The sequence below is a fragment of the Schistocerca gregaria genome, chromosome 4 (genome assembly GCF_023897955.1).
Source record: "Schistocerca gregaria isolate iqSchGreg1 chromosome 4, iqSchGreg1.2, whole genome shotgun sequence".
NCBI classification, from domain to species: domain Eukaryota; kingdom Metazoa; phylum Arthropoda; class Insecta; order Orthoptera; family Acrididae; genus Schistocerca; species Schistocerca gregaria.
The window spans coordinates 541117009-541131174 of record NC_064923.1 but is presented as its reverse complement, the minus strand read 5'-3'; positions in this window follow the sequence as shown (position 1 = coordinate 541131174).

Here is a 14166-nt window from a genome sequence, read left to right as displayed (position 1 = left end):
TCCTCCGAATTTTTCTTTTGTTTCCTTCACTGCTTGCTCAATATACAGATTGAATAACATTGGGAAGAGGCTGCAACCCTGTCTCACTCCCTTCCCAACCACTGCTTCCCTTTCATGTTCCTCGAGTCTTATATCTGCCATCTGGTTTCTGTACAAATTGTAAATAGCCTTACGCTCCCTGTAATTTACCCCCACCACCTTCAGAATTTGAAAGAGAGTATTCCAGTCAACATTGTCAAAAGCTTTCTCTAAGTCTACAAATGCTAGAAACGTAGGTTTGCTTTTCCTTAATCTAGCTTCTAAGATAAGTCGTAGGGTCAGTATTGCCTCACGTGTTTCAATATTTCTACGGAATCCAAACTGATCTTCCCCAAGATCGTCTTCTACTATTTTTTTCCATTTGTCACTAAAGAATTTGCGTTAGTATTTTGCAGCCATGACTTATTAAACTGATAGTTCGGTATTTTTTACATCTGTCAACACCTGCTTTCTGTGGGATTGGAATTATTACATTCTTCTTGAAGTCTGAGGGTATTTCGCCTGTCTCATACATCTTGCTCACCAGATGGTAGAGTTTTCTCAGGACTGGCTCTCCCAAGGCTGTCAGTAGTTCTAATGGAATGTTGTTTACTCCCGGGGCCTTGTTTCGACTCAGGTATATCAGAGCTCTGTCAAATTCTTCACACAGTATTGTATCTCTCATTTCATCTTTATCTACATCCTCTTCCATTTCCATAATATTGTCCTCAAGTACATCACTCTTTTATAGACCCTCTATATGCTCCTTTCATCTTTCTGCTTTCCATTCCTTGCTTAGAACTGGGTTTCCATCTGAGCTCTTGATATTCATACAAGTGGTCTCTTTTCTCCAAAGGTCTCTTTAATTTTCCTGTAGGCAGTATCTATCTTACCCCTGGTGAGACAAGCCTCTACATCCCTACTTAGCAATTTTGCACTTCCTGTCGATCTCATTTTTGAGACGTTCATATTTATTTTTGCCTGCTTCATTTACTGCATTTTTATATTTTCTCCTTTCATCAATTAAGTTCAATATTTCTTCTGTTACCCAAGGATTTATAGCAGCGATCGTCTTCTTACCTACTTGATTCTCTGCTGCCTTCACTACTTCATCCCTCAAAGTTACCCATTCTTCTTCTACTGTATTCCTTTCCCCCATTCCTGTCAATTCTTCCCTTATGCTCTCCTTGAAACTCTGTACAACCTCTGGTTCTTTCAGTTTATCCACATCCCATCTCCTTAAATACCCACCTTTTCGCAGTTTCTTCAGTTTTAATCTACAGTTCATAACCAATAGATGTGGTCAGAGTCCACATCTGCCCCTGGGAATGTCTTACAATTTAAAACCTTTTTCCTAAATCTCTGTCTTACCATTATATAATCTATCTGATACCTTTTAGTATCTCCAGGGTTCTTCCATGTATACAACCTTCTTTTATGATTCTTCAAGAAGTGTTAGCTATGATTAAGTTATGCTCTGTGCAAAATTCTAGCAGGAGGCTTCCTCTTTCATTTCTTCCCCCCCCCCCCCCCAAATCCATATTCACCCACTATGTTTCCTTCTCTCCCTTTTCCTACTACCGAATTCCAGTCACCCATGACTATTAAATTTTCATCTCCCTTCACTATCTGAATAATTTCTTTTATTTCATCATACATTTCTTCAATTTCTTCGTCATCTGCAGAGCTAGTTGGCATATAAACTTGTACTACTGTAGTAGGCGTGGGCTTCGTGTGTTTCTTGGCCACAATAATGCGTTCACTATGCTGTTTGTAGTAGCCTACCCACACTCCTATTTTTTATTCATTTTTAAACCAGTTCCTGCATTACCCCTATACGATTTTCTATTTATTACCCTGTATTCACCTGACCAAAAGCTTTGTTCCTCCTGCCACCAAACTTCACTAATTCGCACTATATCTAAATTTAACCTATCCATTTCCGTTTTTAAATTTTCTAATCTACCTACCTGATTAAGGGATTTGACATTCCATGCTGCAATCTGTAGAACTTTTGTTTTCTTTCTCCTGATGACAACATCCTCTTGAGTAATCCCCGCCTGGAGATTCAAATGGGGGACTACTTTACCTCCGGAATATTTTACCCAAGAGGACACCATCATCATTTAAGCATACAGTAAAGCTGCATGCCCTCGGGAAAAATTATTTCTGAAGTTTCCCCTTGCTTTCAGCCATTCGCAGTACCAGCACAGCAAGGCCGTTTTGGTTATTTTACAAGGCCATATCAGTCAATCATCCAAACTGTTGCCCCTGCAACTACTGAAAAGGCTGCTGCCCTCTTCAGGAATCACATGTTGTCTGACCTCTCAACAGATACCCCTCCATTGTGGTTGCATCTACAGTACGGAGATCTGTATCGCTGATGCATTCAAGCCTCCCCACCAACGGCAACATCCATGGTTCATGTTGAAGGAATTACCATATGGTGGATTTGAATGGGGGAATCATATAATTTTATTTATACAAAAATAAATGAAGTTTCATCAGTTCTGAAAATGGTTACATATTTGAAGTAGACCTAAAATATTCAAAAGAATTACATGCTTCACATTTAGATTTAGGTGTAGCTACTGAATCAAAGCTTGTTCCAGGTACAAATGAAAGTAAATTAATAACTACTTTAGATAAAAAGTGTAATTATGTAGTACATCATAGAAATCTTAAAAATATTTATGTTTAGGAACAGAACTTACAAAAATACATAAAGTTATAAAATTTATATAATTTGATTGGTTAATGAAGTATATAGATCTAAATACACAATTCAGTTCTAAAGCTACAAATGAAACTGAAAAAGATTTCTTTAAATTAATGAATAATACTGTGTTTGGTAAAGCAATGCAGAATATAAGAAACAGACGAGATATAAAATTAGTTTCAAATAGTAAAGTATGTGATAAACTTATAGCTAAACCAAACTCTAAGCATACAACTATATTTAAAGAAAATTTTGCTGCTGTCCATATGAATAAATCTAAAATTTCACTTATTAAACCTACATATGTTGGATTAAGTATTTTGATTTAAATTATCAAGAAACTGATAGTCATATTTATAATGTTAAACCCCAATACACTTATGAAGATATGAAATTAATGTTTTTATAGTTTGATACAAGTGATTATTCAACAGAAAAGATATATAATATTCCACAAATAAAAAAAAAGTTGTTGGATAAATGAAAGATGAATATAATGGAAAAAGTGAGTTTTGTGGTTCAAGAGCAGAAATGTATGCTTAAAAAGTTGGTGACATTATAGAAAAAAAATCTAAAGGAAATAAAAAATGTGTTGATAAAACAGATTAAAGTTAGACATTTATACTGGTTGTTTGTTTAACAATATAGAACTTTAATTTAATTATAAGTAAGAAACATGAAATCTACACAATTCAAGTAAACAAAAAAGCACTAAGTCGCCATGATAATAAAAGATAAGTATTGAAAAATATAATTCGTTAGTAAATGGTCATTATAAGTTATTAAATTAATAAAATTACTTATATATAAATAGAATCTTTTTACAAAGATAAAATAAAATTTTTAAACTGTCAAACAAAACATAACGATTATTGTATACAAAAACTACAAAGAATTTATAAATAAATAAATAAATTCATTAAGAAAAGTTAATAGAATTAAATTAAAAGATTAATGTTATAAATTAAAAGATGAAAGAATTAAAACAAAAGATGAAATAATTACATCAAAATATATTCAATTTCACAATGTGATGGAAATACTTAATACTTATTTTTGAAAATATAATTTATTCTTAAACTGAATAGAAAACTAGTCCTTTCTAAAATTAATGTCAGCTGAAGCAGAGTTTAGTCTGTGACTACTTTATATAATTACTTTTTTTGGGTATCCACCAGTTGTGTGAATAATCATAACCAAGCAAGATAACAAAAACTTTATTTTCTTTCTTTTTTAGAAATTTTGCAAATTAGTGTGAATTCGATATTTCATTTTCTGCAGTTCTTGTTCCAAAAAATATTCTTTTGGATGTTTTAATTTACATGTAATTGGATTAAAATAAATGACATCTTGAATTTCATTTATTTCTGTTAACCAATCAACTTTTTATACGTTTTCAAAAAGACCTTTTAGTTTACTAATTTGTTCTTTATCACCTGTTTCAAATTTAGCTGTTTCACTAGTTAAAATATTACTAATTTTGAATTTTTTATTTACTTCTATTGGTTTCATTTTTATTGTAGCGTGTTTTATATTATTAAACTCTTCAAGTAGATTTTTAACTTAATTTTACCATTCATAATTTCCTTGTAAAGCATATTTCTTCCACATATTTTCTTGAAGTTTTTGTTAAATCGGTCGACAACAGAAGCTTTTAACACTGAAAAAGTGGTGTAATGATTAATGTTACATTTCTTCATTAATTACTTACCATTATCTGTTTGTAAATTATTTGGCTTTTTAAGTATAAAACTTTTTTGAAAAGCATAAACTATATTTTTATCTCTTTCATCTTTAATAGGAACAGCAAAAGAATTCTTTGAAAAATTTCAATTATTGTTAATAAATATTTATATCCTTAATTTATTTTTGGAATTCTTTTTAAATTTCCAGAATCTATTGCAACTAAATAAGCTTGCCAATAATCATCAATATATTAAAACAAACAAGAGCTCTGCTTTTATAATTTTTTTATTTCGTTTATGAAATTCATTAACATTTCATTGTGAACATTATTTAATTCTTCACCATCTAATAATTTTTTTAACAAATTTACTCTCTTTTTATATTGTACAAAGATCTTCAATTCTTTCTCTCTCATCTTTAGTTATTACTCTATGTGGATTATGAGTTTCATTGAACATTTTACACTTTGTACGACAAATATGATAGTCAGGTGAAGTATGATTTTCCATTTATACTTATAAAAAATTTATATATATTAAAAAAAATTATGATTTAAAATTAATCTAATTGTTTTAATACACTAGATCTACTTCAACTTTCTACTCTAAACTTTAATTAATTTGTGATTCTAATGATTTAACATAAATTTCTACTGAAACAATTTTAACTAATGCATTAAGAAGACTATGTTTGTATATTGCATAATACTATCGATAATACCAAATCGTTGCTTTAAAATTCTAATGAATTCTGGTTTTCTAACCTTTTCTTTTTCTAAGACTTATTTGATAACTACATCTTGTAAATAAATTTACATTAGCAAGTCGTGTATATTTAAAACTAATATAACCTTTAGTTATGTGAATCATTACACGAAATTCTTTTCGAAATTGTTTAATTGCATTAGTTTACTTTGGATCTATTGATGACTGTAGTTTTTTAACGATATTTTCAATATGTCCTAAATTTAATGAAGATGTATTAACTACTTGTTCATTTTGCTTGATTAGATGTATTTTTTCCAAAAATGTCCATTTATAAATCTAGAATTTTATTAACATTATAATTTTTTGTAAAGCGATATGAAACAAATTAACATAAGTGACTACACATTACTACATTAAAATTTGTATTTTTTATGCATTGTGGTATAGTTCATTTTTTCTAAATAGTTAACGAATAGTTTTGTGGTATTACCACCAAATTAATCAAAAACAAATTTTTTAATTTTATTTTTTTAATAGCAAATCAATGAGTACCAGGATTATCAGATGTATCTAAATTAACTGTACCACATTCAATTTTTAAAGGTTTATTTATTATTTCAACAATCATGTATACATCACCAAAATTAATTAGTTTTTAATAGTTTATTTAACTTTTCTACATCAAAATTACGTAATGCATTAGGAAATTTAATTATTATTTTTGGAATTTTTTTTATTCCATTTGCTAATTTCTTTTCCATTTCTAAGTTATGTCTTCTTGTTGTTACAATTATTTCTAGGCTTTCTTCTTTTTTTATTCAGCAATAGCAATTGGGCAAGACCACCAGCTAAAGAAACAATTGTTGATAAATAAGGTAATACTGCTGATTATAATGGTAAAAATCCACCATCATGTTGTGTTAGCCTTTTGCCTTCTTTCTTTTTTGTTAAATAATCAATAATTTTTTTAACAGCAGGAATACCTAATCTAATAAGCAAATTTCCAGCAACTTTCTATCCTGTTACCGATTTTTGAACATCTGTTAAAATTGGCTCAGTTACGTTAAATTGTTCATTATTTAACTTTAAATGATTTGAATTTGGTTTAGTTTTGCATCTAGCTAGTAAAGTATAATCAACTGTAAAGTTGTACATTTATATAGTTAAAAATTGAATAAAAAAATTTTTAAATCCCCATCCCTTTTCATCAACTTTAATTTCTAAACCAAAATTTCATTTCCATACATTATTCCTCAAATTGCTGGGTCACTAATTTTTCAGCTAATCAATCACCATCTGCATCAATTCTTTCTTTTTTATCTAATTGTTCTTTGTTATCAGCTTTTTGTTAATCTTTATTAGTTCTATAAGCAATGTCATATTCGTAACAAGCTTCATCTAACGGATTTATACCTTTATCAGCTTTATTTAATCTTTCTTCTAATTATGTACCTGGACCACACTAATTATAACCTGGAAGATGTATTTCAAATGACAGTTTATTAATTAAAGTATTTAATAATACTTATCCATATTTATCACTTTTGCAAAATGTATGTGGAAGATTATTTAAAAACCTAATTAAATATGAAATTCCTTTTAGAGAACCAATTATGAAATCACCAAATTTATTTCTTATTTTTTGTGTTATACTAACTTTTTCATTTCGATAATTCTTATTTCCAGCTAGTTCTGCACCATGAATTACTGCTAATCTGTCAATCCAGATAGATAACTTACCATCATATTTAAACAGACTGACAGGTTTTAAAGCAAATACTTTATCTTCGCTTTGTGTTACATACTTTAACATTATTTCACTAACATGTATCTTTTTAATTTCATTTATATTTTTACTTTGATCTTCATCTTCATAATTATTAAATAAATCATAAATTTTTGTTTCACTTAGTGTATAATCACATTTTCCAGGAATATCATCAGACCAATCTTTTGATGTTTTAATTGGTGATAAATATGCAAAGTCTTCTATATGATGACAATATCGACTCATTTATTTTCCAACTGTCCTATTTTCTTCAATTGCTTTTAATCCATTAAAACATAAATCTTCAATACCTTGTTTTACACATTCAATAACATCAATAACAAGTTGACATTCCTTTTTGTTTTTCATATTTTCTTCTTTGTTGCTTTTTCCAAAGTTAAAATTTTTATTTAATTCTTCACTTTTCTTTTTAGTTTGTTTAGCTTTTTTAACAACTTATTCATCATTGTTTACGAACATTTATTAATAAAAAAGATTGATTACGTTTAATGTCTATATTTAACACTTATGTTTATGCGTAACATTTATGTTTAACATTTATGTTCATCTTTAATGTTTATGTTTATGTTTAAAGTTTATGTGTAACGTTTATGTTTATGTTTTTGCTTAATGTTACGTTTAATGATAAGTTAATGTTAAATTTAATGTTTTCATTTAACGTTCATATAAAGATATATGATATTTTATTTCTAAATTTATCTTCATTGAATTTTTCTGAGAAATAAATAGTTAAAAATCAAAATTCATCATTTCAAGATTTACTACACATTTCTTTAAAATAATTGAACTGTAAATCTTCACTAACAAACTCATGGTAAATATGATTTAAATTTTTATCATTTGTCTATATATATTTAAAAAATTTCAGTTCTCTCTGACTAACTATTTTGAATAAGTTTGAGCTAAATAAAAACATTCTATACCTTTGTGAGTGCCTCTAGTTAAATAATCTCTCCCATCAGCTCCAACACACTACCACCAATATCCTTATTTTCTAAAATAAAAATCAGTAAATTCAACAACTTAATTTTCTTTACATACATCTAATAGAATAATTTCTTCATTATTTTCAATAAAACTAATTTATTTTAAGATCCAGTTTTTACATTGTTTAATACTTTGGTTGTCTGAACATTTTGAATAAATATAAAAATGTTTAACTTTACTCTAATTTTTCCATCCTGGATCTAAAATGTAATTATTAATCATTAAAGTTCTTTTTTCACAACCACTTGGACCAATTATTGCACTTCTTGTAGAATTTGATAAAAGTTTATCATCTTAGTTTTTAAAATTATTTTCTGAAGTTCTAACTTTCGGTTCCCAATCTGGTTTGTTCATTTATTTAACAATCTTGCATTAATTTATACTTCTTATTTTTTCACATTTATATGTACTTTTACCTTCTTATAGTTTTTATATTTGAAATTAATTTTTCATTAGTAAATGAGCCTCCTTTTTCATCTTAGTGATAAATCTAGTTTAATTAAAAAGATTAACTATCACAATATGTGTTAATTATACTATTTCATTAGTTGGGTTTTATTCAACCTTTTAATACCAAATATTACAACAAGAAATATTAAACTTTATTGTGGTTGAGAAACAATAGAAATTTCTGTACTTCCATATAGTTTCAAATATTTAAAGAAAATAATAAATTAAAGGAAACCTAATATAGATATTAAAGCAAATGAAATATTAAGAAGAATAACTATTGAAATTGATGTATAATAATGCAAGGCTATACAAGATACTATTGGTAATTTACTTGGTTTTAGTAATCAAGTTGTTTTACCTAATAAAGAAGCTGTAGCTAAAGATGTTCCTAAAATAATTCCTTTTGAATTAATAAATAAAATTTTAGTCTTAGTAATGGAATGTATGTGAAACATACTGATCATTATCATGAAGAAACAAATATTGTTGCATAATTTAAACCTAATGCATAATGTGTTGGACCAATAGTTTATCAACCAAAATATCCTATAAATTTTCTTATTTTTAATACAATTCAAGATTTAGAAGTTACTATAACTGATGAATATGATTAATTGATTGTGCTACTGTAACATTTACTTTAAAAAAGAGCTTAAGAAATTTTTTATGAACGAAAATATCCTATAAATTTTCTTATTTTTAATACAATTCAAGATTTAGAAGTTACTACAACTGATGAAAATGATTAATTAATTGTGCTACTTTAACAGTTATTTTAAAAAAGAGCTTAAGAATTTTTTTCCTTAATAAATAACTACCAAAACTTTATTGGTCAGCCTCATGCATAAAATTGAAAATTTACAGTTTTACTCTCTTTCTGTTATTGAAAAAACTAAAAGTAATTTAAATGTTCCTAAAAAAGATACAGAAATTCACATAAATATTGGTGTTGATTGGCTACATCCAAATCATGCGCAATAACATATGTAATTTAGTATTATTGGAAATGATTATACCAATTATCCAACTTATGATGGAAAATCAATCAAAAAATTAATTGATAATTATGTAACTAAACTGTTTGACTTTGTAACAATAACAAATGGAAATAATATTTGTCTAGAATTGAACATCCATTTATTTAATCAACAGTTTTATTACATTTAACTTCATCTGTCACTGACAAAATAACTTGAAGAACCCGAAAATATATTTAAAAATCCTACAATTCCTATTTTTTTATGTACTTCAAACAGGAAGAAGTTGCTGTTTTATCTGGTAAAAACAGCTTTGAACTACATATAACCAATTACTGTAACTCTACCGAACTTGATATAGCGTATTTTGTATTTGTTGTATTTCAGACAAATCTTAAAAATTATCAATTACTTGATTATCATTATTTGGTCATGTTAAAATACAGAATATATACTTGCAAAATGGTAGAAATGAAGTTTCTCCTCATGAAAAGTGGAATATTAATCAGCCACACAGTTTTCTTGAAGTGTATGATGCATTTCTTGATTTTAAATGAATTACTTTACTAAAATCATATTTGATATTAATCCATTTAGTTTTATAAATAATTATCTAATTATGTAACTAACATGACATGCAAAGGGAATGTTGTAACTACACAAAAAACAATTATGAAACTTTGTGTAACTATTGATGATAAAGTTCCAAATGATATACTTGCTTATGTAATTATGTATGGTAACAACAATGTTACATGTGGTGCACTATGTAGTATTCTTAGTGAAAATTTTTAATAATTAATAATTGCTGCTATATAAATGAATGAAAAAAATTTATGAAAGTGTTTACTTTATGCTTATACAGATTTCTGAAACATTTTAAGACAGATAGAAAAAATAAGAACTGACAATTCTTAAACAATTTACTTTTGTGAACTAACTCATTATAATTATTTACTTTTGTTAACTAACACATTTTAATTAATTTACTTACATTCATAAAAATTAATTGTTTAAAAAAGTAGCTGAAACTTAGGTAGATGAAAGCAAAGTAAAGTACTTTTTCAACGTATCTGAATGTGGTAGAACTGTAAATAAGTGTTATCTCAAAAAAGATCTACAAACAACAGCTCACAATAATGTTACAGCTGCTAAACCATAAATTAAATACTTTTGTATATTTATTCTGTAATATAAATTTAAAAAGACTTTTTTCACAAAAGTCAACACTAGGACAATCTTTGGGACTAATATAAAGTTGTAAAAAATGCTTTGTTAAAAATTGTTTTGAAAATAATTAAAAAAACACGTTTTTCACGGAAGTAAAAAATAGGACAATTATTGGGGCTAAGCAATAGTTGCTAAAAATGCTTTTAAAAAATTGTTTTTTAAAATAATAGTCAATTCTCTAATATATTTAATTACATTACGTTCACCTATGGAAAATATATGTGAAATAAATGATTTTTTATTGTATCTGTTATTCTATTATTTTATTATATTATATTGTTATTAGGTAACATGGATAATAGATAATAAATGTAGATTCTGGAGGATTCAGGCAATTTTATAGAAAATAAAAAATTGTGTTTGTTAATGAGCAATTTTTAATTTGTATAAAATTATCCTAGTGCCACAGAATCGACATTTATTGTCTACTTCGATTTCAGTCGGATGAGAAAGTGCACGTGTGGGCATGGTTGTGGATTTGCCAGTGGCCAATGGCATTCTATGAAACAGAAATTCACCATCTACTCTCCCAGTGGGATAAATGTCTGAACCCGTGTGGTGATTGCTTTTGAACAGAACAGTTCTATGCTCTTGATGTTGCAGGCTTTCGGTTTTCATTTGACTACCCCTTACAATTTCACAAATTATGTAGAGATGGGCAAAACTGTTCTTTTCAAAGATTGGATCAGACCTGGTCAGTCACTGAAATGAACTAGTTATTTTACTTGACTGAGCACTCACCATTCACTCACAAAAATAAGTAAAAGGCAGATACACTGCCATTTAATTCAGGCCTCTAAACCTGTATTTTTTCCAAATTGGTCCTATTTTGAAAGAACATTTCAAGAGGAGTTATAATTTTGAGTTATGTCCCATTCAATTTTTAGACAAAAACGTTTTAAATTTTGTCTGCTGTAAAAATTATAAATATTGCAATAAAATCCTAAAAAAAATTTTATCAAGCAGAAAATTTTTATGAATGAAGACCAATTTTTGTTATTACAACTTTAGTTGAAGTATATCTGTAGCAACATTTACAGGCAGGATACATTCCCATAAAGGAATAATTAATCAATGTTGTCATTTATAAATAAAATTAGCTCCATTTTAGTTGATGTGAGTCCTTTTCTCTTCTTAGTGCATATTTGTTCTGCGTTAGAATGTATTTGTTCACATGCCACTGGTTTTGCTGCGATACATAATAATTTTAGTTCCAACTGATAAAGTGCAGGCCACACTAGTTTTCTTGTTTCCCAGGAGTTTAAGGAATCACTATTTCTAGGGAAATATCCCTCCACTAAATATCTGTCCAGTTAGACATTTGCTGCACTGTCTGGGTCGTGACTTGCCTGAAGCTAATACTTTATTGAACTCGTCGCAGAATGAAGAAGTCTTGCGTGTCACAATGGAACTGGTTGAGAAATGAGCTCTGTTTTAAGCAACCAGCACTTTAAGTTCTTCAATAGCCTTCATGTACCAGTTCTGAAATGTTTTGCCATCTGAAAATCCATGGCTTTGGATTGGCAGTCCAGTAATGTTGCCTGACTAATCAGTTCGTTGCTGGATATAGTCTCCAACCATTGACTCTATTTCTTGAGGAAACTATTTATTTTTGTCTGTCAAAGACAACTAATGTTGTTTACACTCGTCCATGCATCAGATGAAAGACAAATCTTTGCGGGGTGGGGGTTGAAACCCTTTTTAATTTATGATGGAGACTGTGCACTACAGAGTTTCACATCGTATTTTGATTTGGGTAATTATAATTTGGGCTAAGCATGTATTAAATTCTGTCTCTTCAACTGTAGGATGAGGACGGTATTCTCTGCAAATCACATTTAAAAGCTGTACATCTAATGCAATCTTTTATTTAGTGTGAGAGGATTTAGAACACTAAAAAAATTAATTATTGGTTGTAAATGAAAAGCAATTGGGGTGAAGGCACCACAAAAGAAAAGAATTCAGGACTTGGTCCAGAACCTGCCAACAGTAGTGGGCTGGATACAGCTTGAGACTCAGTTGGCCTTACTGAGAGGATACCTTCATCCGAGGCAGAAGCAGACGTCAGTGAGGTCGAATTTCTGCATCGATTGATGGCGATCTTGATCGGCTTGCAAACCCACATATTTCCAGAGGTACTGGAGGATGCTTCGATTTTAGATGTCTCTTTAGGTTTGATGATGGGCCAGAAGCCATGGCAATTATCTACTGACTATCTATCTATATGACTCATATGGATGACTTCACATTTTCATTATTTAGGGTCAATCACCAATTTTCTCACCATTCAGATATCTTTTCTAAATTGTTTTGCAATTTGTTTTGATCTTCTGATGACTTTATTAGTCGATAAACGACAGCGTCATTTGCAAACAACCCAAGGCGACTGCTCAGATTGTCTCCCAAATCGTTTATATAGATAAGAACGAGCAAAGGGCCTGTAACACTACCTCGGGGAACGCCAGAAATCACTTCTGTTTTAGTCGAAGACTTTCCATCAGTTGTTATGAACTGTGACCTCTCTGACAAGAAACCACAAATCCAGTCACATAACTGAAATAATATTCCATAAGTATGCAGTTTCACTAGAAGCGGCTTGTGTGGTACAGTGTCAAAAGTAGCGGCATTTTTCTTTTTCTTCCATTTTGGTAAAATAGTATCGAACATCGCTCTTAATTCTTCTAGACGAAGGCAAGTGGATGACATATTGTTGCGCAGCACTGAAAAGTACATTGGCAAAATTAAAATATTCACTTAACAAAGCCATTTTAAGTTGTAAAAGCTTGAAGCAAGAACAAATTTACATACAGCACATTCTATAATCAGAAGTTACAGGGTAGGATGTAGAACTCTGTGTTCTACGAAAACTAGACACACAATCATGAAGTTTGTGTCATATCTGAAAAGGCCTGAAATTGATTAAGAAACTCACAAAAGCCTGATAATATGGGAGAATTTCTCTCCTGAAAGATAAAAATTTTGAATAATGTCATATCTGAATTAGGACAACATATTGCATGAGCAGGAGGTGGCAGGATAATGGTGTGGATAAAGGCTGGAGAGAAGCAATGCAAATGAACTCTAAAGCCAGTGCTTTAGGTGCTATGAATTTATATGCCCATGCAGCCACTATTTCTACCAGTGTGTCTGTATTGTTGCTGTAGAGCATAGTTGGCCCTCACTTTCAACTCATTTCGTAGAAACTCCGCTATATATTTCAAAATATCAACATCCATGCCTTTCCTCTAACGAAGGTTGACACTTGGCTCAATCAACAAGCTCTCCAGTTGTCTAAATATAGACTCCACTGCACTAAGACACCACAAATGTAACAGATGAGCAGATTGAGTAGTGGCATAAAAACACTATTACTTATTACCGACCATGCTACTAACATTCAATGGTAATGAAGACAAAAAAGTAAAAAAATATGTTCATAAACATCAAATACATTACGAAAATTTGCCTAATGTGCATCCACTACAGCCCTCCAAAAGTAGGTAGGATAGCCTGTTTCAGAACTGACCTTTCAAAGTTCAATTCGATTTAGAAGCATACAAATAACGCTAGGAATGGTAGCACAAATACCTGCTCCTTTAT